The sequence below is a fragment of the Lepisosteus platostomus genome, chromosome 16, assembly GCF_059453375.1.
Source record: "Lepisosteus platostomus isolate fLepPlt1 chromosome 16, fLepPlt1.hap1, whole genome shotgun sequence".
NCBI lineage: Eukaryota > Metazoa > Chordata > Actinopteri > Semionotiformes > Lepisosteidae > Lepisosteus > Lepisosteus platostomus.
In genome coordinates, this window is record NC_142626.1 from 20,190,978 (window position 1) to 20,214,038 (window position 23,061).

The 23,061-nt window shown below is 38.0% G+C and overlaps 1 long non-coding RNA gene across 2 annotated transcripts; it reads left to right on the forward strand.

The window, feature by feature from the left end:
• Nucleotides 1-269: 269 nt before the first annotated feature.
• On the forward strand, nt 270-2,624 carry LOC148647010 (uncharacterized). Of its 2 annotated transcripts, none has more exons than XR_015927733.1 (3): nt 270-1,015; nt 1,107-1,220; nt 1,334-2,624. It is a non-coding gene; the product is annotated as an uncharacterized LOC148647010 (long non-coding RNA). The 2 variants fall into 2 exon arrangements; XR_015927734.1 differs by having other exon boundaries at nt 1,961-2,624.
• Nucleotides 2,625-23,061: the final 20,437 nt, after the last annotated feature.

The window sequence follows — 23,061 nt, forward strand, 5'->3', positions numbered from 1 at the left end:
TTTAAAATGGAAGTAAAGGGGTATTTGCAGACTATTTCGAAATGCAAAAATCTGAAAGCGACGTGTTCACAAACCACCCTTTTGAGGTTTTAGTTTTTCGCCATGCGGAGTTAAGAACATTTACATTTTGCGTAAAATATATGTGGTGATTATAAATTAGAAAACTTTACATTAATATAAACCTAAAATGTATATACAAAACAGCATTTAAACAAAAGACTATGACTCCTATATCCGACGGTTTATCGTCACTGTTAATTGTACTATGAGGTCAATTTTAGCAACCCTTCTGACCAGCCACATCCCCCCCCCCTGGACTCTGGGGTGTCTAATTGACCGCACGTGTTTGCCAGATAAAACCATACATTGTCTCTGCATTGCAGAGCCTTTAACTGCCGTGACACCAACCCCCACACGACTCCCAAAGATCTCTATTACATTATTTTAAAACTTTAAGACGTGTGTTAAAAAAATTCTTTTCTGCACAAACACATCATTTGTTGCATGTTAATACTTTTAAAGACGTTTACGCGCACGGTGCGTGGAAATTAATTTCAAACTTTTGAAAAGCGGTCGCGAAGTGTTATTAAAAATAAGCTGTGTCTTATTACATTATTTTAAACTTTACGACCAAGCCACACGTGTTAAAAAGTTTCTACGAAAAAAAAAATATTTTCTGCGCAAACACATCATTTGTGGTATGGGTTGTGTGTTAATACTTTTAAAGACTTAAAAACTTATAAGCTGATAAGTGAATATTTTTCGGTCTCGATAAAACACATGTGGCTTTGGGGATGTGGGGAGATGCGTGGGGTCGTTCTAGAACACCACAACCAATTGAAAAATGTGTTGAGTTATGTAGGTGTGGTTACACCATTGTTACATATTCTTAAACGCCCCGGCTTGACTGGGGTGCAGCGTACCCCTGGAGCTGTCAGACACCATCCCGGTAGCTACGAAGATGGCTTCTTTGTGTGGAGAAACAACGGGTTCCTCTGCTCTACAAAGTGAAGGGGTAGGCTGTTAAAATATTTTTTCTGATCGTGGAATTGTTGTTTCAGTCGGCGCTTAGCGTATGTAATTTTAACACTCTGTCTTCTTTTTAGCAAAACCCGACCCCGCCCTCTGCGCCGGGTGACAGCAGCTGTCATGTGAGCTCGGATGGGGAAGCCGTTGCTGAAGAACCGCCAGGGCTTAGTGCTGAAGAGTCGCTACAAATGGTAAATATTAACGAAAAACCCTAACTTAAAACAGACGTTAAATGGTAAATATTTTAGATGCAAAGCATGCCTATTTATTTTGTTAAGCTTTCCTTTTCTTTTTCCTTTAATAGAATAACGAAGAGGTTGTCGCATCATTCTTCAAACTACCATCGAGCTTGAATGTTTCGTGTCTATGCTTGTGTGTTCGTCAAAATGTTAATAATGCCGATGCTCAACCAAGTTTAGCTAACGATGTCCCTAATGAACCCAATGTTATGGCCCAGATTGTGACAGCAGTAGTTTATTGTGTCTTCAAACAGTGTTTAAAGGGGGTCCTGGTTGATGAATGCCTGGCCTGTTTGATTGACCACCCCGGTCAACGGGGTCACACATGCCTGGCTGTTGGCTACACAGATGGGTTTGAAGATGTGACGTTTGTCGCGGTAGAAATTTATAAGTCTCTCAGTTTAGCCCGAATTTTAGCGGCTGTTCTGTACATCGCCCGGTGTCTGGGGTCGTACACCATTACAAATGACACAGAGCGGAGCATAAAACACTTGCTGAAAAACATAATTGATGACCACTCGCCATACGAGCATGTACACTCCATACTTTAACAGCTAGATGAAAAATTAGTAGATGTGACTTTTGATGCATTGGAAAAGAAACATTATTCTTATTTTTACAGACACAAAAAAAGATCTATGTAAAATGTGAAATACACGCCATGTGAACAGAGCTTTCACTCTGTTTTACAGACCCGGGTGTGTCGTCGTCAGAAGAATGAAGAATTTCGAATGTATACGTCTGAATTCTTACAAAGAGTCCTTTACACACTTCTTTCTACAAAGCTTGATATGAAAAACAAAGAGTCGAATGCTAAGGTCCTTAAATTTGTTAAAGAGATAGATGTGTATGTCAAGAACTTGAGTGAAATTATTGCGGATCTGATGTTTTCAGATCAGAAACGGAAGCCTAGTGGCTTCTGCTGTGTGTATTCCAAAATACAACGTGTTTTGTATAGAACCTGTGGTAACACCATCCCGCTGATTACGCAGGCAAATTTTTTTGCACTGCTAGATCGAATCGCCCAATGCGCTTCGTATGGTTTTAGATATGGGGAGCGAAAGGGGATTATGAATGCTTTTTCAGATGCCTCAAAGTTTCTCAGCAATATTGGGGTGGTCGTTATGTGTACTGACCTAATTTTCCGCACCAACATTTAATTGTTGATTGTAAACAGGAGCTGGTAACGCGTGTGTACTGCGATGTTTCTGTGTTTTGAAAACCTACTGCTGAAATAAAGTGGTTCACATTTCACATGCCTGCAAACAGGAGTCTGTAACCTGTGTGAAAAGTGTGTACTGTGATGTTTCTGGGTTTCAAAACCTACTGCTGAAATAAAGTGGTTCACATTTCACATGCTATTTGTCCTGTGAATTCTTACTGCGAGACTTTACACAGTCAGTGTGTGTGTGCTTACAACCCCCTTGATGTTTTTTGAGACTCGCTGTCAGGGTCAACCACACTGTCACCAGACCCTGGCTGCAACCGCTCACACCCCGGGATCTCGTGGACTTCAAAAGTTTTATATAGAAACATGTCTATACATGTTAAGATGTAACAGAAACCGTTGTTAAACTCGCTGTACTCTCTCATGTCCACCAAGTCGGCTTGCCATTGCCAGTCCATTTCGGGCACCAGCGTCCTGTTTCTCTTAAAGCGCACGCGCGCCGGCTTGTGCAGCGTATAAGCCGCCTGGCGGGACAACCACTCGGCCACCCAGCCGCGGCTGCTGCCACTCACATCCCGGGATCTCGCGGCCCTCACCAGACTCCCCACGCCGCTGTAACTCCCCGATTCCCGAGGGTTATAATAGAGCGCACTCAACCCCGCAGAAGACATGCTCGCCTTCCAGCCCTAATACATGCTGTCGTACACTTATTTATAAATCGAGGGATACGGTGGCCAGGGCTTTTGGACCCTGAGGCTCAGGCCCAACCGGCAGGGGGGCATCCGCCACCCCTTAACGACACACCATTGGCTCCTGAGGGGGCGGGACATCCGACCATAACAACGCACCATTGGATGACAAGGGGGTGGGACATCCACCCACCGCGGACTCCCACTGGCTGAAAAGGGGGCGTTGTACCTGTCAAAAAAAGTTTGATGAAATGTGTCGCTTTATGAAGCTGACAAAAGCTCCATACTCATGAGTCAATCTAAAAGTAGTTTGTGTTGTTATTATTATTAACCTTCAAACAAATATTATTATTATTATTAGGTTAAAGCATTGTGCCTCACATTGCTGGGGACCTGGGTTCTATTCCTGGGGTGCTATCTATGTGGAGTTTGCACATTCTCCCACAGTTTGCATGGCTTTCTTATGAGTGTGTGAGTGTGTTTTCCCTGCAATGGAGTGGTATCCTGTCCAGGGTGTATCCTGCCTTGAGCCCCTTTGCGACCCCATGCTGAATAAAACAGAAAGATAATACACAGATGAATGGATAAAACATTTAGTTGGATTGATGGACTGGAAGACATTTTAGTGTTGGTAAAAATTTCTCACAAGCAGGAAAACAAAACATTTTATATATCAGAGACATGAGATGTGATCAGTATCTCTCTCTTCACTTTCGCACTTAAAATGATTCAAAAGAGAAGTTTTTTACTCACAAGATTGTCTAAAATGATCTAATATAATAACGAAATAAATTTCTAAGGGAACCTGCAGTAGGTCCCAGCTTCAGCACTACAGTCGCTGTGCAGTCCTGATGAGGGAGGATTTGTATGGCTGTGTAACACTGTGAACACATGGGTATTGCTGAGGTAGTGTTGACTCAGGCAGTAATAATCTGCTGCATCTTCATTCTGGACTCCTGTGACGGTCAGACTGAAGTCAGTCCCAGATCCACTGCCACTGAAATGGTCTGAGATCCCAGTCTGACGGGTAGTTGCATCATAGATCAGGAGTTTAGGAGCTCCTCCAGATTTCTGTTGATACCAGGCTAGTCTGTGCTTAGAGTCATATATCTGCACTGCAGGACTGGTCTTACAGCTCACAGTGACTGTCTGTCCAGGGAGAACAGATTTCACTGCTGGAGTCTGAGTTTCAGTCACCTCTACTGGATTCTGGAAACAAAACAAAGTAAATGCAAGTAATTGATATTTAGAATGTTTGAATTACTTTGAGTAATTTCACTTTTCTGTACACCTGGTTCACCTAATTTGCAAGAATCTACAGTATTGTGTTAAAAAGTAAGTATTAAATCATACCCTGAGCAGAGTTAAGGAGTGTCCAGATGAAGATAATGATGAAAGTCATAGTTGCTGTGAATTCTGTTTCCAAAAACGGCAGCTCTCAGTCATGAAGTGGTAAACTCACAGGGCTATAAACACTCCCAGCGCACTGAAACATGTGCTGCCAATGTAAAGTATCTTTTCTACGCAAAGGCTTGGTGCTGTGTGCTGTGACAGAGCAAGATGAGCAGTTTAGCATTAACACTCCCAGGACAGCAGGACTAGACAGAGACCAGCTTTATAAGAAGCAGAAGATGAGACAAAATCAGCCGAGCCCTTACTCCACTCAACACAGCTGGAATGGAGTAGAGTGTGAAGAGTTTCGTTAATGCAGCACTTGGCTCTGTATGTTCAGACACATTACTGGTTGAGGTGATACCATGTTTAACAGAGACTAAAGCATTCAAATACACGGTTATATTTCATCCACAATCGGCTATCACTTAAAATCACATTTTACTTAAGATAAACACTTAAACACAAGCTTATTTTTTCTTGTTTGTAAATCCTATGTTCTAAAATCTAAAACATGTATTGTGTAATTTTGGAATCTCAACCAGCATGCCTCTGCTCCTCAATGAAGTGACGAAGCTACCCATCTGATCCACATTTAGCTAAGCTATGTTCGTTAGTGTGCAACATGTAAGCGATCCAGAAATGTAAGTTGGGTACTGAGAAACGTAAAGAACAGAAAAGGCAATTAGAGAGAAAAAGTTTAAAGTGAACTTTTTCAGTTGCTTACTGGACACTGTCATCAGTGAGATAGAAGAATGATTTTCTTTCTTGAGCGAATTCAGGTGTCTTTTCGGCATTTTATTTGACATAAAAATTACCGGAGATAATTCAGCTGAAGCCTGCAACAGACTTACCTTTTTTGGAGAAACTCAATTAAAGTTTCTGTCTCATCCGCTCCCCAATGAAGTCAACACTCCAGTATTTGGTCAATAAATACAAGTATATGAAATCTGCAAACACGGTGATAGCATGTCAAGTGTTTTTAACAATTCCAGTTGCTGTCGTTGGTGCTGAACGCTCATTTAGCAAACTGAATTTGATCAAAACTTATCTAAGGTCCACCATGTCGCAGGAAAGACTGTCAGCTGTAGAGAACAGCACCGCAAGGCAGGTGGGTTTCAATGATATCATCGCTAAGTTTGCTGCGACGAGTCAAGTTGTAAACTATTAAATAACTAGTTACAAAGTATCAAGTTCAGTACGTTAGCCCCTTTGAATTCTGCTCTCTTGCTCTGTGTGCACTGGCGGAGGGAGAAGGAAGCTGGGGTGGGGGGGCTTTTGTATTTATTTGCTTCCGGGTCCAAGTATGGGTTGCGCTGGCCCTGGTTTTCTTTTTATAATTGTAACATTATAAATAATATAAATAACATAATATAAACAGTATATACACGTACCGTGGGTAATTGGCTACGTCCTCGCATGTCATACGTTGACCGACAGGGGCACTCATGGTGTGTTGGTCGGTCGTAGAAAGATTTAAATGTTCTTACCGTGCCCGTTTTAGTATTGAATATTTATATGGAATTTTACCACTGAAGGGAAATCTTAGTAGCTGAGCATAAAAAGAATAGGAGCATACTGTAACGCGTGTGAAGGCCATAAACGATATTAATTTTGGAACATAAACATACAGTATATGGCTGGTCTCGGTACTTTAAAGAAAAAATACACACCAGTATTCCATTTCTCCCTAAACATTTTAAGCATCAAAGTTTTTAACTAACATGTGAAATAACATGTGTATAAAGAGTGGTATTTTTAAGCTTTTCTGCGAATACGCTCGATACCGGAGTCAACAAGCATACTTTTAGAATTTGATTAATAGGGAATATAATATGGAATCGCGTATCTAAAGAAATTAATAATGATATACAGTAATTATATTCATGTACTGCAACACAAGAATAGTATACGCTGTACAATGTCTGTTGATACTGTTTGTGTAGGCCTGTTTCTCCACTCCTCATGTGACCTTGTGGGTGGTACTGTGGTCTAGAGCCCTGACTAATAAACCACAGGTTGGGTGTTCAAATACAGCCGGTGCTGTGACTTTTATTTTAACAAACATTTCTTTGAAAAAATAGAATAGCAATATTATGGACAATTAATTGACAATAAATATAGAAAAGCACATATTAAATTTGGGAGAATGAAACCTATTACTTGATTCTTATGGACGCCCGGTCCCGCCAGGGATTAAAAAAAAACATGCAATCACGTAACTAAAGAAATAACAGTGTAATTATGTTCATGCAAAAACAGTAGCACGTTACAAAATTAGTTTGGGTGTCTCCTCTTGAAAGCTCTAAATTGCATTGTGAGTGTGGTTTTTGACTTTTTTTAAATTACAACCCATAAATAAAGCTGATACTGTTTCGACTTTTAAATTTTTTAAACTGTATTACAGCAGCACAATGCACAATGCAACATAAATCACTACCTTTGTCTTCTGCGTAATAATGTTCAGAAATAAGAAATTAGATTGATCATAAATCTAATCACTTATTCTACATAAACACAACGTAATTGCTCTCTGAAAATGCTTTTTTTCTTGTTCGTTTTGGAGACTTTGATCGAAACTGATTTGAGATGTCAGAACGGATTTATTAACTTTATATTTAGGCTCAGGATTTCAACTATAAATCATACACTAATTACTAGCAGTAAATACTGATGTTTTGCTCCCTCTTACCACAAAAATATATATGTATTGTAGCTGGAATGAACTTTTTTTCATACTGTACGTGTCTCTACCTACTGGGGCTCGAACACGGAATGGTTAAAGATGGCGACAAGTCAGGCACCCAGAGGTGGGGGGTGCGTCTTTCCGCCTCCATAACTAAAATGCCAAATAGGAGTGCCGCAGCGCGGTTTTCATCACTCTCTGCGGGAGTGCTGGCTGTGACGAATTAAACTGGTTTCACAGGTATTTTCAAAGTAGAAGGGTATAGCAAAGTCATGTACCATAAAAGTATGGTAGTTAAAAACCATTAATACTTTAGCTTGGGTTTAAATAAAGTCGATGTTTTCTCTTTTGGCTAGACTTGACTTTTTAGCCATGAGATATATAATAGATTGTCATTAAACAACCTTATGTTTATTAATCTTCCTTGTTATGCACAGTGGGAATGAAAATGTAATGAGAATTAATTTAATCACAGAGATCTCTCTGGTCGGGGCGCAGGAGAGCCAGCTGGCAGGCGGTGACGGAGAAGAAAATAAAGGCAGCTTTTTAACTGCAAGTCTGAGTTTTTGTGTCCGTCATCGTTACACTATCATTCTATCCATCGAAAACCTGTTTATATGTGACCTTTCAGAACACCTATCTGTTTTCTTCCTAGCACAATTTATGAGCACTCTGTGATTAAATTAATTCTCATTACATTATCATTCTCACTGTGCATAACAAGGAAGATTAATAAACATAAGGTTGTTTAATGACAATCTATTGTATATCTCATGCCTAAATAGTCAAGTCTAGCCAAAAGAGAAAACATCGACTTTATTTAAACTCCAGCAAAAGTATTAATGGTTTTTAATTACCATACTTTTATGGTACATGACTTTGCTAAAATGTATTTAAAAATAAAAACGATTACAAATGCCAGCAGAGAGAGAGACACACACACAGTTTTTCAGTAATTGTTTTCAGTTTCAGTTTTCAGTAATTAAAAGTAATTGTTTTTTACTTTGTCAGCACCCAGACAAATGCAAATGCGTTTTTAATAAAATGCTTTTATTCATTCTTAACCAGACTCACATTCCCGAATGCCCCCCGCCTCGCTCAACAGTCCTAGGAAGAACACGAAACAGCCTGTTAATAAAATTGTTGCAATTTTGTTCGGTCAGTTCTTCCTCACAGAATTTGTAGATCGCATTGATCAGTTCTTGCTTTGTGCTGGGTTTAGCACTTTTCTGAACATTTCAGCAAATGCCAAACCATCTCTATCGGATTTAAATCTGGGGATTCGGCCGGAGTTTTCACCCAGTTAACTCCTTCTGCTATAAGCCTCGCCCTTGCTGCTGTGTGTTTCGGATCTTTGTCTTGAAAGAGATGGTGCCTTGATCCAAAGTGCTCCCTGATATATGGGGCGGCATGCTGTGTGACCACGACTTCCTCGAAGAATTCATGATCCATAATTCCTTCGAAAATAAGAAGTGGTCCCGGGCCTCTTCTAGATATACCCCCCCCCCGCCCCAGCCGGTATAACAAAACAAAAACTAAAAATAAGATACAATCTACAGACATTCATAACATTCACAACATACCTGACTGAGAAAGCTTTAGGGAACTTAACAGGTTTTAAGGCTTTCTGTGTTTCCCTTCTAAAGTTCAAAGAGGACATTGAGTGTTTCCTGGATTTCACTGGTTATTAAAGATTTATTAATTACATCACCACCACTGGCCCCTCTCTGTGTACAGTAGAGCCTCCTGTCCTGGATGGTGGAGCCCATACAGCTGTGTCTGGAGAGAATCCAGGGTATGAGCTTCAACCTCATGGCTGGGCAGCTTGTTCCCCCCTCCCGCCCCTCTCTGTGTACAGTAGGGCCTCCTGTCCTGTCCTGACCGGTGGAGCTCATACAGCTGTGTTTGTCCTTTGAAACTCATCAAAAAAGATACACTCACCAGAGCTTGCACAACTACTGTATAACTAAAAAAGACCTCTTCACTGTGCAAAAATACAACCTTTATAAGTTTATGCAGGTAAATAATTTCTATTAGGAATGATTTTTTAATCTATCAATGTTAGATTAAAAAAAAACACATTGCCCGACGTTAGAAAGCATCTTGCATTACATTGCTTGAAAAATAATTTTATTTCGAGAGACTGGATAAGTAATTCAAGTGTTTTTTAACTTCCTGAAAAACAAGTAATAATTTAACAATATGTGCAAATGTTTTATGATATGTCGCTGTGGTGAATGTCTGCAGAGTGTAGACATTGTATAGTGTAGTGTGTGTTTGTCTCTCTCTCTCTCTGCTGGCGCGCGGGCACGGTGGGGTGCTTATCGTTCTCAGTGCATAACAAGGAAGATTAATAAACATAAACATAATCTCATGGTTAAATAGTCAAGTCTAGCCAAAAGAGAAAACATCAACTTTATTTAAACTCCAACGAAAGTATTAATGGTTTTTAATCACCGTTTCAGGAAGTTAAAAAACACTTGAATTATCCAGTCTCTCGAAATAAAATTATTTTTCAAGCAATGTAACTAACGTCGGGCAATGTGTTTTTTTTTAATCTAACATTGAAAGCCACATCTTAAATCTTGTCAGTCAGCTCTTTTTTCTCTATTTGAATTGTGGTGATTCAAATAACTTGGGATAACAAGTGGTCTCAAAGTCACCGAGCTCACAGAGCTTCAACAACAGATGACAACTTCCTTAGTCCTTCCTTAGTCTTCCTGAAATTGTTAGACGGGGTGGGGGGCACTCGGGAATGTGAGTTATGCGAGTTAGATTATGAATGAATAAAAACATTTTATTAAAAACACGTTTGCTATATTATGTATTTTTCATATATAAGATATAACGATGTGTTTCTGCTTACACATTGCACGACTTTAAAAGCTATGAAAACAGGTTTCGATTCATGTCTTTTTCACATTATCTGGCGAGCCTTGTTTTGTCAAAGAACCAGAGATCATCTCGCTTTCAAAGGACAGCACAGACTTTCAAAAGGCCGCAAATGTATTAGCAACGGTTAATTGCACTATGGACCGCACATAGAAATGTAAAATAGTCTTCACTAGGTGTGAGGGCAGGTGTGGATCGCAGCAGGCATACACAGCAAATAACAAGAAAACAAAGAACAGGGCAGGTGAGACGAGTATCCAAAAAGTGAGTGATCAGAAAAAGGAAACTATTGTTACGCCCGGCTTTTCGACGCAATTTTTTTTTTAACTTGCTAATGCATCAGACACATTTGAGCCTAAATATAAAGTTAATAAATCCGTTCTGACATCTCAAATCAGTTTTGATCAAGGTCTCCAAAACGAACAAGAAAAAGAGCATTTTCAGAGAGCAATTACACCGTGTTTATGTAGAATAAGTGATTAGATTTATGAGCAATCTAATTTCTTATTTCTCAACATTATTACGCAGAAGACAAAGGTAGCGATTTATGTTGCATTGTGCTGCTGTAATACAGTTTAAAATATTTAAAAGTCGAAACAGTATCAGCTTTATTATGGGTTGTAATTTAAAAAAAGTCAAAAACCGCACTCACAGTGCAATTTAGAGCTTTCTGGCAAGAGGAGACACCCAAACTAATAATGTAACATGCTACTGTTTTTGCATGAACATAGTTACACTGTTATTTCTTTAGATACGCGATTGCATGTTTTTTTTTTAATCCCTGGCAGGACCAGGCATCCATAAGAATCAAGTAATAGGTTTCATTGCGCTTTGACAGATCGCTTTGACAGAAACCTAATTTCCCAAATTTAATATGTGCTTTTCTATATTTATTGTCAATTAATTGTCGATAATATTGCTATTCTATTTTTTCAAAAAAATGTTTGTTAAAATAAAAGTCACAGTGCTGGCTGGATTTGAACACACAATCTGTAGTTTATTAGTCAGGCACCTAGACCACAGTACCACCCACAAAGTCACATGAGGAGTGGAGAAACAGCCCTACACAAACAGTATCAACAGACATTGTACAGCGTATACTATTCTTGTGTTGCAGTACATGAATATAATTATATCGTTATTAATTTCTTTAGATACGCGATTCCATATTAAATTCCCTATTAATCAAATTCTAAAAGTATGCTTGTTGACTCCGGTATTGAGCGTATTCGCAGAAAAGCTTAAAACTACCACTCTTTATACACGTTATTTCACATGTTAGTTATAGACTTCGATGCTTAAAATGTTTGGGGAGAAATGGAATACTGGTGTGTATTTTTTCTTTAAAGTACCGAGACCAGCCATATACTGTAATACTGTAAGTTTATGTAACAAAATTAATATTGTTTATGGCCTTCACACGCGTTATGCTCCTATTCTTTTTATGCTCAGCTACTAAGATTTCCCTTCAGTGGTAAAATTCCATATAAATATTCAATACTTAAATGGGCACAGTAAAGACATTAAATATACATATACATACTGTACACAGTACAGTTTTGCATACAGTAATATGTTTATGTTCCTATATCAATCTCTTTTATGAGCATGTAAAAGGCATGGTGAATCGGAGATTCTCAAAAATGACTGTACTTTGCATGATTGGAAACAAATGCGTGATTGGATCAACAAAATGCTGTGGTGTTACTTTTACAAAGACGGTCAATGAAAAAAAGAATGTGGACCAGGGCAATACTTTGAGTTTACAGCTTGTCCAAGGTCATTCATTATAAATACTATTAGTAATATCTTCGTAAAGACCTTGATGGCGACAGCTCAAACATGAGAGGTTGAGCTTTATTAGCTCCACCTTGCGGAAATTCCAGATACTATTATTTTACCTGCGTTATCATGCGGTATCATGCGGTTCTATGCGAGAATATATGGTATTAATACCGTAACTTGCGGTATACCGCGTCAAGCGCACCGCAAAATAATGCGGTATCGCCTGCTTGTTTTGGATGGCTGCATCTGTATTATGGCTTAGCATGCTGCGTGACCAACGTAACTGCCATCTAGCACCATTATATGTGACATGACAAGAACGCTAATGCAGAATGTAGTATAACTGCCTAATTAGCCTTCATATACCAGATAAGTGGCTTGCGTTTGGAACTCTTGTGAGGAAAGACACAGAGGAAGGCCCATCTACAAGCAAAGAAACCCAAAATCCAAACTAAGGAAAGAGAAAATACAGCTGTGAGTATCCGGCTCTGGGCTTTACGTGCGTGGGAACTGAGAACGAGCCACTGCTGCTCTGTGTTGTGTGTTCCGAAGTCTTATCAAACGAGGCTTTAAAGCCAAACAAAAACATCTCTGCAGCCCGACATCCAGCATCTTGTATCTCTCAAACAGCACCAGCCCTCTCACTAAGTGAGCCAGAAAGAAAGTGGACGTGTCTACTGCCAGGATTGTTGCAGGCTATTAAGTGTGCATTCATGCATCCGTTGGAAAATCTACGTGTTGAATATAATGTAAGGGATGGGGATTTAACATCTACTTCTGTTTTTGTGCATATTTTTGTTTCTCAATGTCTTTATAAGTTCATTGGCACAAAAGGCTACCCTGCACTTCTGGAAAAACTTTCAGTTTGTTTTGGTTCTGCCTGTTCAGTTTTGTTTTTGACAAGGCTAACGTTAAGTACATGAGATATCATAATAAAGAAAGAGCTGTACTGGTGCCTTTGTTTTTACAATATTTGTCTTAATTTTATTTTAATTGATTTTTTTGAGGTGCTGACTGGACTACTTCTGTAATCATAAAAAGTCTTTGTAAAGCCAGGTTTGTAGCTTGTATATGCGTATTTTCTCTGATTACCAGTGTCAATTAGGTTACTGCTGAGGTATAGCGCTAGCCTGTTTCAAACAGTGAGGATGGTCTGGCCCTTCTATGGGCTGCGGAAGTTTTTATGGTCGGTCATGTGGGGCGCGAGCTGTAATAGGTTGGGAACCTCTGTTATAAACTATATTAATTTAGGAATATAAATATATGATACATACTGCATATAAGTATGTTTATGGTAGTGGTAGCTAATTCATCATTAACATTTTATGAATCAAAGTCTTTAACGTGGTCACTTACTGTGGTTATTTTGGGAAAGTTTTGATGTGCTTTTTCTGACTATATTAAGTTTGTATAATTTCTAAAAAGCTATAATGTTTTAACCTTTTCTATGAATACTTGCTTATATGTTGTTGCAATAAAAACTGTGTACATTTTAGAATTGCGATTACTATACATGTGTGTTGTGTGATGTAATTTTTGGAGTTACAATAAACTGAACAAATGCTTCTGCCCGCCATGACAAGCATTAACTGCTCCCCCTTGGAGAATCAAAACAAGAAACCAGTACCAGGGTGTACCCTTATTTTGTTGGCGAACATAACTGAGTTTGCAAACACATTTTTCTATTGAAGAAAGTATATCTTGGGCAGCATTCTGCTTTTTACTAACAATCTGTCTTGACCTGGCATGTAGGAAAAAGGTTTAAGTCCTGAATTTGACTACATGCAACTGTACTACACCTCTACTTTTCAAAACCTTCGTATTAAACCCTCAGATATTTTTTTTTTATTCTTTGGTGCTTTTATCTCTGCCTGAGTTTCTAGAAAATTTTATTAAATTAACAGGTCATTTAATTTACTGCCACACTCTGTCTTTCCAGAATCTCTATACCCTCAGTGTTATTTCTTGTGTCTTCTTAATGCTTAGTAGCAGTCTGGGGTTTTCTGAGTGATCAGAACATTAGGCCTCTGAAAAGCCTTGTTTGTAAAAACTGTATATAGAATAACTTGTGTGTTGTATATTTTGTTGTGTATAGTGTGGTTTGTGTCTCGTGTCATTGTAATAAATATTTGTTTAACCAAGTGTGCCTGGATTATTATTCCTCTCAACAAAGCTGTGTCAGTGAATAAAGTATTCACGTGCCTCTAATTAATTCCAACTGCATGGGTATATTCTGGAAAAAGCACTTACAAGTTGGGGGTTACAAATATTTATTTTACTTATTGACTTAACCATTCGATCAATTTTTGTATTTGTATTAACAACAACAATAATAATTCCTTCTACTTATATAGCACGTTTCTCAAAGCACTTCACAGCTAATGGGGACTCTTCTCCACCACCACTAAAGTTCATGTTCCCGTCACTACACTGGGGCATTAGGATCCACACAGACCACAGGGTGAGCACTCCCCACTGGCCCCTCTAGTTTTTCCCTAAGTGGTATCCATCCAGGTACTGACCAGCTTAGCTTAAGTGGGTTGCCAGTTGTGAGTTGCAGGGTGAAATGGCAGCTAGCTGATGATTTCAACTGTTGACTGCCTGCTTGTTGTGCAGCTCATTTGAGGCTATTCAATTTGCCTACAATTCCCCGATCTTGGATTTCTTTACTGTTTTTTATTTCATTCTCCATGATGGTGGTAAGGTATACAGATGCGGCCATTCAAAATACACAGCAGAAACCCGTATCACGGGCATCTACGCATGCGCCACCGCGCCCTACCACGGTACGTGATTGGCTGGCCAAAATGACCGACAGGGGCATTCATGGTGTGTTGGTCGGTCGTGGAAAGATTAAATCATTTAATCTCTTTACTGTGCACATTTTAATCTGCTTAGTATTGAATATTTATATGGAATTTTACCACTAAAGGGAAATTTTAGTAGCTGAGCATAAAAAGAATAAGAGCATAATGCATCTAAAGGTCATAAATGATATTAATTTAGGAACATAAACATATTATGTAAACTGTAGAAAAAATACACACCAGTATTCCATTTCTCCCTAAACATTTTAAGCATCAAAGTCTTACACGTGGTTATTTTGGAAACGTTTTTACGTGCTCCTTGCTCCTTCTGACCATGTCACTAAAAGTTTATACAGTATACAGTACTTTGTGAGAAAAGTGAAAGTTTTAAGCTTTTCTGCGAATACGCTTGCTATCTGAACAGAAGCATACTTTTAGAATTTGATTAATAGGGAATATGATATGGAATTGCATATCTAAAGAAATTTATAATGGTATTACTATATTCATGTACTGTTGCACAGTACACTAATGTCAGGCGTAAGCATTAAATATATTTAGATCTTTTATTAATATCGTTATTGATTTCTTTAGCATCACAACATTGTCCAGTAATACTCTTCTTGTGTCTAATTTTTAATTAAGCAGGATTTGAGCTACAGACCGTAAAAACACAGGCTTCACTTTTTTCACATATTAATGATAATGACATCAGTAGCAGTTTGAAACTATTCGTTGTTATTAATAAATCCCTTAGATTCGAACATGTTGTGAAATTCAGAAATATAAAAAAGTCAACAGAGTGTCCATAATATTGCTATTTTGCTATTGCTATTGTAATGTAGGCTAAAATGGCTATAGGCTGTAATGGAACACAAACATATACATACATACATGAGAAGCATAATGCATCTGAAGGTCATAAACGATATTAATTTAGGAACATAAACATATTACTGTATGTAAACTGTGCTGTATATGGCTGGTCTTGGTAGTTTAAAGAAAAAATACACACCAGTCTCTCAATTCTCCCTAAACATTTTAAGCATCAAAGTTTTATGAAACGGTCCCCAAATATGCGATTGCTGTATAGAATGAATTTTAATTTAAAAAAATTATTTAACACGAAAATTAAGCTGTTTATGTTCCTCCGCCTGAGAATATAGTCACTCGTTGCTACGCAATGCAGAAACACAGCCACAGGTAAGTAGCAAAGAGAGGACATTAGCTAACCAATATGATAAAGGAATAAATGATTTTTTTTATTTCTTTTGCACGTTTATTTGAACATTTCCATCGATTGTACAAGCACTTGGAAACTTTCCAATCCCTATTTTGTCTGCATTTTCTTTTACTCTCCCACTGGCGCTGGTCTGTGTCTTCTAGGATACAATTCCGGCAATTTGTGTTAAAATTGGGTTTCCAATAACGCCGCAGCAAACTCTTGTTTTTATGTCCACTATAACGGACAATCTCCCTTGCTTTTAACCGAGCGTTTCATAATTTCCTAAAATGAAAATACGACAGAATTCTGGGGTCTCCCTATACCAGAGATTACGGTACGGCTTCAGAATGGTGATTGGCTGACACCATCTGACACCCCTCTGATTGGAGAAAAAAGACCTGCTGATCTGGTCTACACACCAGGAAGACATTAACATAACACCTTAACATGACACCTGAAGAAGGCTCCACGGCCGAAACATTGTGTTCTCTTTCTTCTTTTTTTCAGCATGGAATAAACCTATTACTTGTTCCTTTGCAGCCTACGCATGCTGACGCAGCTACCCACCTTAACATATGTTGCTTCTATTCGAAACGCGTATTTTAAAAATGTTACTTAAGAAGTACAAACCTTACAGCGTACACAGATTTCTAAACTGATCAGGAGGAAGAAAAATCACCCGTGCTTCGCGCATAAAAAGTGGTTATTAACTATCGAAACCTGTTTTTATTTCGCCTGACAATCTACCTGAATGCCGAACTACAGTATCTGAGAAAAGCCACAACTGAACTCGTGTTGATAATAAGAGAGAGAGAGTCCCCGTTACCCCCATTTTGATTTAAATCACAAATGCGCGTTTAATTAAATGTATTTTTTGATTCACAATCAAACAAATGCAACATAAATTGTTATCTTTGTCTTCTAAATATCTTAATTAACTTTCAGCATAGCTTTCTCCCCATTTAGATTTATTTTTCTTGGGATTTTGGGATCAAACGTGGAAAGATTAGATTGTAATCTTTTTTATTTTTTAAATACATTTTAGAAAAGTGTAATCTATACTAAAAAGCTGTATTTATTTAATACCACTCGATACTTATATTAATGGAGTTTAGTTGATACTGTTTAAACTGTTTGATACTGTTTTTAATTATTTTAAACTGTATTACAGCATTGTACACATGCTTAAAAGAGAAGAGAGAAAACGCAAGCCTTCTTCAGGTGTGAGGGTCTTTTGCTCTGAATGAAACGCTAAAATGTAATGTAGGCTCTGAATGGGTTCAATAATGATTTGGGCTTGATTGAGGTCGCTGCCTTTCATCTAAAATCCTGCTTGAATCCTTCTAAACTAAAAATTAGACACAAGAAGAGAAGAAGCTCTGGTGAAATTTCTCTTTTTTTAATCTCTTTTTTTCTATCTAAAATATCTTACCCGCTGCAATCTGGGCACAGAAGGATTAAAAAAATATGTAAATAGTTCCCTGGTTCCGCACCCCTTGGTGTTACTCTCTCTCTTTTCTCTCTCACTTTCTCTCTCTCGTCTGGGCACGGGAGTGCTGCTAGAAGGTGTTGACGGAAACACCTGATCATCAGCTCGAAAGATTTCAGTGCTTTGTGTATATTCTAATGGCAGTGTTGGCAGGGTGTGTGGGAACAGGTTTGGTTGAAATTGCATTAGGGATCTATGTTCTTCACACCTGAAACATTTTCTCTGAAAGCATTTTCTTCCCAGTTTAGCCGATCTTGTGACAGCATGTTACAGTTTACTATTACTGACCATATTAATTTTAAGTGCTTAATGCCATTTTTTGACCACGCACGAATATTCTTATGTCCATATCTTCTCAAGGGAATCAGTGCGAATTGTAATACTAATTAAATGACCGCGGGCACTTTCCACCCCCTCTGACAGCAGGAACATTCCTATTCTCAGCTCAGCAGCTTATTAAAAACAGGGTGTTCAAACCGTTTTTTTTTACACAGTGACACAGCGTCGCGTTGTGAATCTGTTTTTCCATGTTTACAAAGAAAGTGGAATACAGTGATACTACCTGCTATATAGATACATATTTTTAGATATTTAGACCCTTAAATTAATATCGTTATTAATAATAATGATAATAATGATAATCGGCCAGTGAAAGCTCTGTTGTCCTTCACATGAATGCCTGAAACATTTTAACAAACCCAGGATTTTACACTATATTCCCCTTTATAAAACGGATAATTCCGGTCCTGAAGTCTGATTGCCTGACATACATTGGAAGAAGTCCTATATTTTCAAATATAGGCACATCCCGGAATTTTGACTTCACTGTCTGATGAAGAAATTTTAAAGACTACTTCTTAGCGTAGAAAAAAAAGCTTGGATTCTCATGTACAGTATCTAATACACATATCTTTTTCTGTTGTCTTTGTTGATCTCTTGTGGATCCTTGTGATATTTTGAGCTCTCGTTGAATGATAAAAGTGTCACAGTTTAAATCATTTTCTTTGTTATAAATTATGAAACGCTCTGTTAAAAGCAAGGGAGTTTTTATGTCTGTTATAGTAAAAGAAAATGCCCGACGCACTAGGGATTGGACAGATTTTTAGTGCTTGTACAATCGATGGAAATGTTCAAATAAATATGCTAAAGAAATAAACAAAAAAAGTCATTTATTCCTTTATCATATTGGCTATCTAATGTCCTGTCCTTATTAGTTAGATCAGTGGTTCTCAAACTGTGGTACGCGTACCTGCAGTGGTACGCGAAGTGCTGCCAGGTGGTACGCCATATGACCCTGGAACTTTGTTGTGTGTGCTGAAAAATCGGTACGGGTTTTCATATTTTCTATTTTAAGACGTGTCGAATTCACAGCCTACGTACTATGACACAGAGCTACAATGTAATTCTATACCACTCTATAGGAATGCATGCTATGAACATAAGTGACCAATTGTATTTAAAAAAACTTGTCTCCAGCAAATAGAGAGATGGGAGAATGTGTTTGATTTTGGAACAATGCCAATGTTGTAAACACAGGAATGCATAGAAATGCGTGCTAGGAACGCTGGTAATCATGTGAGCACAGGAAAGCGTGATAGATAACAGAAAAATATTTAAGAACTGTTCTAGGTTAATTTGAGAAAAAATACAAGGAGCGTCTCTGTGTTTCGCTCCCATGCGCATGAAATAAAAACTTATTTTAACTTCTGAGACAGACTCCTGAAACGGAAACGGGAAAAACTGCAAGCTTGTGGATTGCTAAAGCAGGTAAGCCCCACACTATTTTTGAAGAACCTTATTTACTGTTGGCAAAAGAGACACGTATTATGTGTGGAGAAAAAGCTGCTAAACAGCTCGACCTGCTGCCCCCTCTGCCCCCCTCAGTCACTCGTAGAATTATTGAAATGGCGGATGATATCAAAAGTAACTCCAGTAGAGCACATTAAGATGAGCAGATGCTTTTCACTGCAATTAGATGAGTCTAATTAGATTAGAGTTAGATGAGTCGATTTGGCCAATTCGTTCGTTTACATTAGATACGAGTTTGAGGGTACATCCCATGAGGACTTTCTGTTATGTAAACCGCTACCAACAGGAACTACAGGAGAGCACATATTTGTTCAGCTTCTGAATGAATTTATCGAAGAGAATGGCATCAACTGGATAAAATGCATCAGAGTTTGTACAGACAGTGCTAGAGCAATGACAAGCCGACACAGCGGTGTAGTTGCACGAATTAGAGAGGTTGCTGCAGAAATGAATGGACGCATTGCAACATCCACCGCGAGACATTTGCAGTCAAGAAAATGCCTGACGATTTAAAATCTGTTAGACTCTGTTGTGAATTGTATCAAGGTTCAAAAAATGAATTCACATCTGCTTTGCTCGACTTAACAGACTCACCCCTCTCACTGAAATGTTGCTTTTTTATTGTTTGTTTTTATTTGTTGTTGTTCCTGTTTTTTTCTGTAAAGGGCTTTGAGAAGCCACCTTTAAAGGCCCTATATCAAATAAAGTTTATTATTATAATATGTATTATATGTGTGTGTGAGTGTGTGCACACATGCGCGCTCATGTTGGTCATTGAGAATTTCTGGGGTTCCTATGAGAAAATGACTTGTAGGTGGTACTTGGATGCTTTGGTTTAATCAGGGGTGGTACTTGGTCCAAAAAGTTTGAGAACCACTGAGTTAGATCAACGAAATGCTGTGGTGTTACTTTTTGTCAATGAAAAAATAAAGTCTTTTAATTTAAAATGACGGTTACAAATAATGTGGACCAGCGTAATACTTTGAGTTTACAGCTTGTCCAAGGTTATTCATTATTAATACTATTAGTAATATCTTCGGTAAAGGCTTTGATCCATAAAATATTTCTGCATAATTAAAATATTTATGATAAAGGTAGGTTGTGTACTTTTGCCCAACTGAGCAATCTTGCTTTCATAAAATATACCAACTTTTTAATGACTGATGATTAACATGCTGTAATACACAGTTTAAATTTAAAAGCTCAAATGCTGTACATGAGAGGTTAAGCTTTATTGGCTCCTCCTGGCGGTTTTACAAGGTGATTCCGGATACTTTCCAATATGACGTCATATGATGCGTTACCGCGTTATGATGCGACACCCCCACCTCGTTGTACCGTGGTGTACCTCACTCGTTTTGAATGGCTGCATCTGTAGATTGCCAGGCGAATGGATTTGTAACTATATTTTGTTTAAGCAAGTCAGTTTTTTGCAACATATAAAAGACATTTTTCCAAGAAAGATCTGATGACGAAAAAGAAAAATCACCCGTTTTTAGCGCAAAGAAAGTGGTTATTAACTATCAAAAGCTACTTTTATAGCTTTTAAAATCATGCAATGTCTAAGTTAAACTGATTGTACCCATCGGTCATGCTAATAAAGCACCTTGAATTAAACTGAATTGAGAGAGTGAGAGTGAGAGCAAAAAAGAGCAACACACAGGAGTCTATTCGGATTTCCGAATATAGTCTTTCAGGGAATGCCATACCATCTCTATTGGATTTAAATCTGGGGATTCAGCTGGAGTTTTCACCCAGTTCACTCCCTCTGTTTTAAGAATCACCTTTGCTTCTGTGTGTTTTGGATCGTTGTCCTGAAAGAAACGGTGCCTTAATCCAAAGTGCTCCCTGATGTACAGATTGCAGCCATTCAAAGTGCGTGTTACAGACACGTACCGCAGGTGGCGTTGCGCAGCATGACGCAAGATGACGCGTGGCACCGCAGTACGTGATTGGTTGACCAACAGGGGCACTCGTGGTCCGTTGGTCTGTCGTAGAAAGACTTACAGTAAATGTCTTTGCTGTGCCCGTTGTAGATATTGAATTTTACCACTGAAGGGAAATCTTAGTAGCTGAGCATAAAAAGAAAAGGTGCATACTGTAACGCGTGTGAAGGCCATAAATGATATTAATTTTGGAACATAAACATACAGTATATAGCTGGTCTTAGTACTTTAAAGAAAAAAATACACACCAGTATTCCATTTCTCCCTAAACATTTTAAGCTTCGAAGTCTTTAACTAACGTGATACTGGAGTCAACAAGCATACTTTTAGAATTTGATTAATAGGGAATAGAATATGGAATCGCGTATCTAAAGAATTTAATAACGGTATGATTATATTCGTGTACTGCGACAGGGTTTCGCCTCCCTGTTCATGCAAGTTGTCCTGTAGCCTACTGGTCTACGTGCCTGACTAACAACTTGCAGGTTGTGTGTTCAAATCCAGCTGGTGCTGGACTTTTCTTTTAACAAACATTTCTTTGAAAAAATAGAATAGCGATATTATGGACAATCAATTGACTTTTATATTTCAAAATATCCCAACATGATCGATTCTAAGTCATTTTTGATAACAATGAATAGTCACCTTCTTCCCTTCTGACAATGGTCCCTGCTTCTGCTTCCTGCTTCTATTGTGTGTGTGTGTGCAACAGAGTAAATTTTTATAGGAGAAATGGAGGCTGGACAGTATGCGTTACAATATAAACATTTATATTGATTTAAATCGTGTTCTGATTTAAATCGCAAACGCGTGTTTAATTATATGTGTTTTTTAATCATAATCAGGCTAATGCAACATAAATTGATACAGTATCTTTGTCTTCTAAGTATCTTAATAAACTTTCAGCATAGCTTTCTACCCGTTAAGATTTATATTTCTTGGGATTTTGGGATCAAACGTGGAAGGATTAGATTGTAATCGTTTTTATTTGTCAAATACGTGATTGTATTTCTGAATGTTATGTGACACCTACAGTAGTTCACTGCTTTAAATACATCGAATTAAGAAAGTTATGTGTAGCACTTTAGATCTTTTTTCTGAACCAGGGAAAATCTGATCATGTTTCTCTATAACAATAATAAAAAACTTTATTTTACATATCGCCATAAAGTCTGAATTACGTATCATGCCTACGTCTGTGAAACACCTTTGCTAGTTAATGCTACTTCACTTTCTCGGGCGTGATTTTTTTAGGCAAAATCCAGGCTAACAGGCTTGTTTTGTGATCTTCCTTAAGATTGTTAAGCGCAGTGTCAAAATGTTTCCATATGAAAGGATTCATATGAAACGCAGTGACGTCACCGTTCTGAGGCGTGTGTGTGTGGCAGATCTGTGATGTGTTTGTGTGTGAATTGTGGTGAGCCTCTGATTGGGGAAAAAAAGACCTGCTGATCTGTTCTACATACCAGGAAGACAGCAGAATATGATTTTTTCTATTCGAAACATGTATTTTAAATGTTTACTTAAGAAGCAAAAACTTTACAGTGTACACGGATTCTAAGCTGATCAGGAGGAAGAAAAATCACCCGTGTTTCATGTATCGAAACCTGTTTTTATAGCTTTTAAAGTCATGCAATGTCTAAGCAGGAACACATCATTATATCTTGTTTTTGATTTATTTTTTAAGAGTTAAAAGAAATAATTTGCCCAACCTAATTTTAAAGACCTCTACTTGTGAAAGTTTTTGCAGCCCGTACATAAAACTGTATACACAATACTGCTGACAGAAGGAACATCGCTATTAATTATTATTAATTTCTTTAGATACGCGATTCCATATTATATTCCCTATTAATCAAATTCTAAAAGTATGCTTTTGTTTTCTCCAGTATCGAGCATATTCGC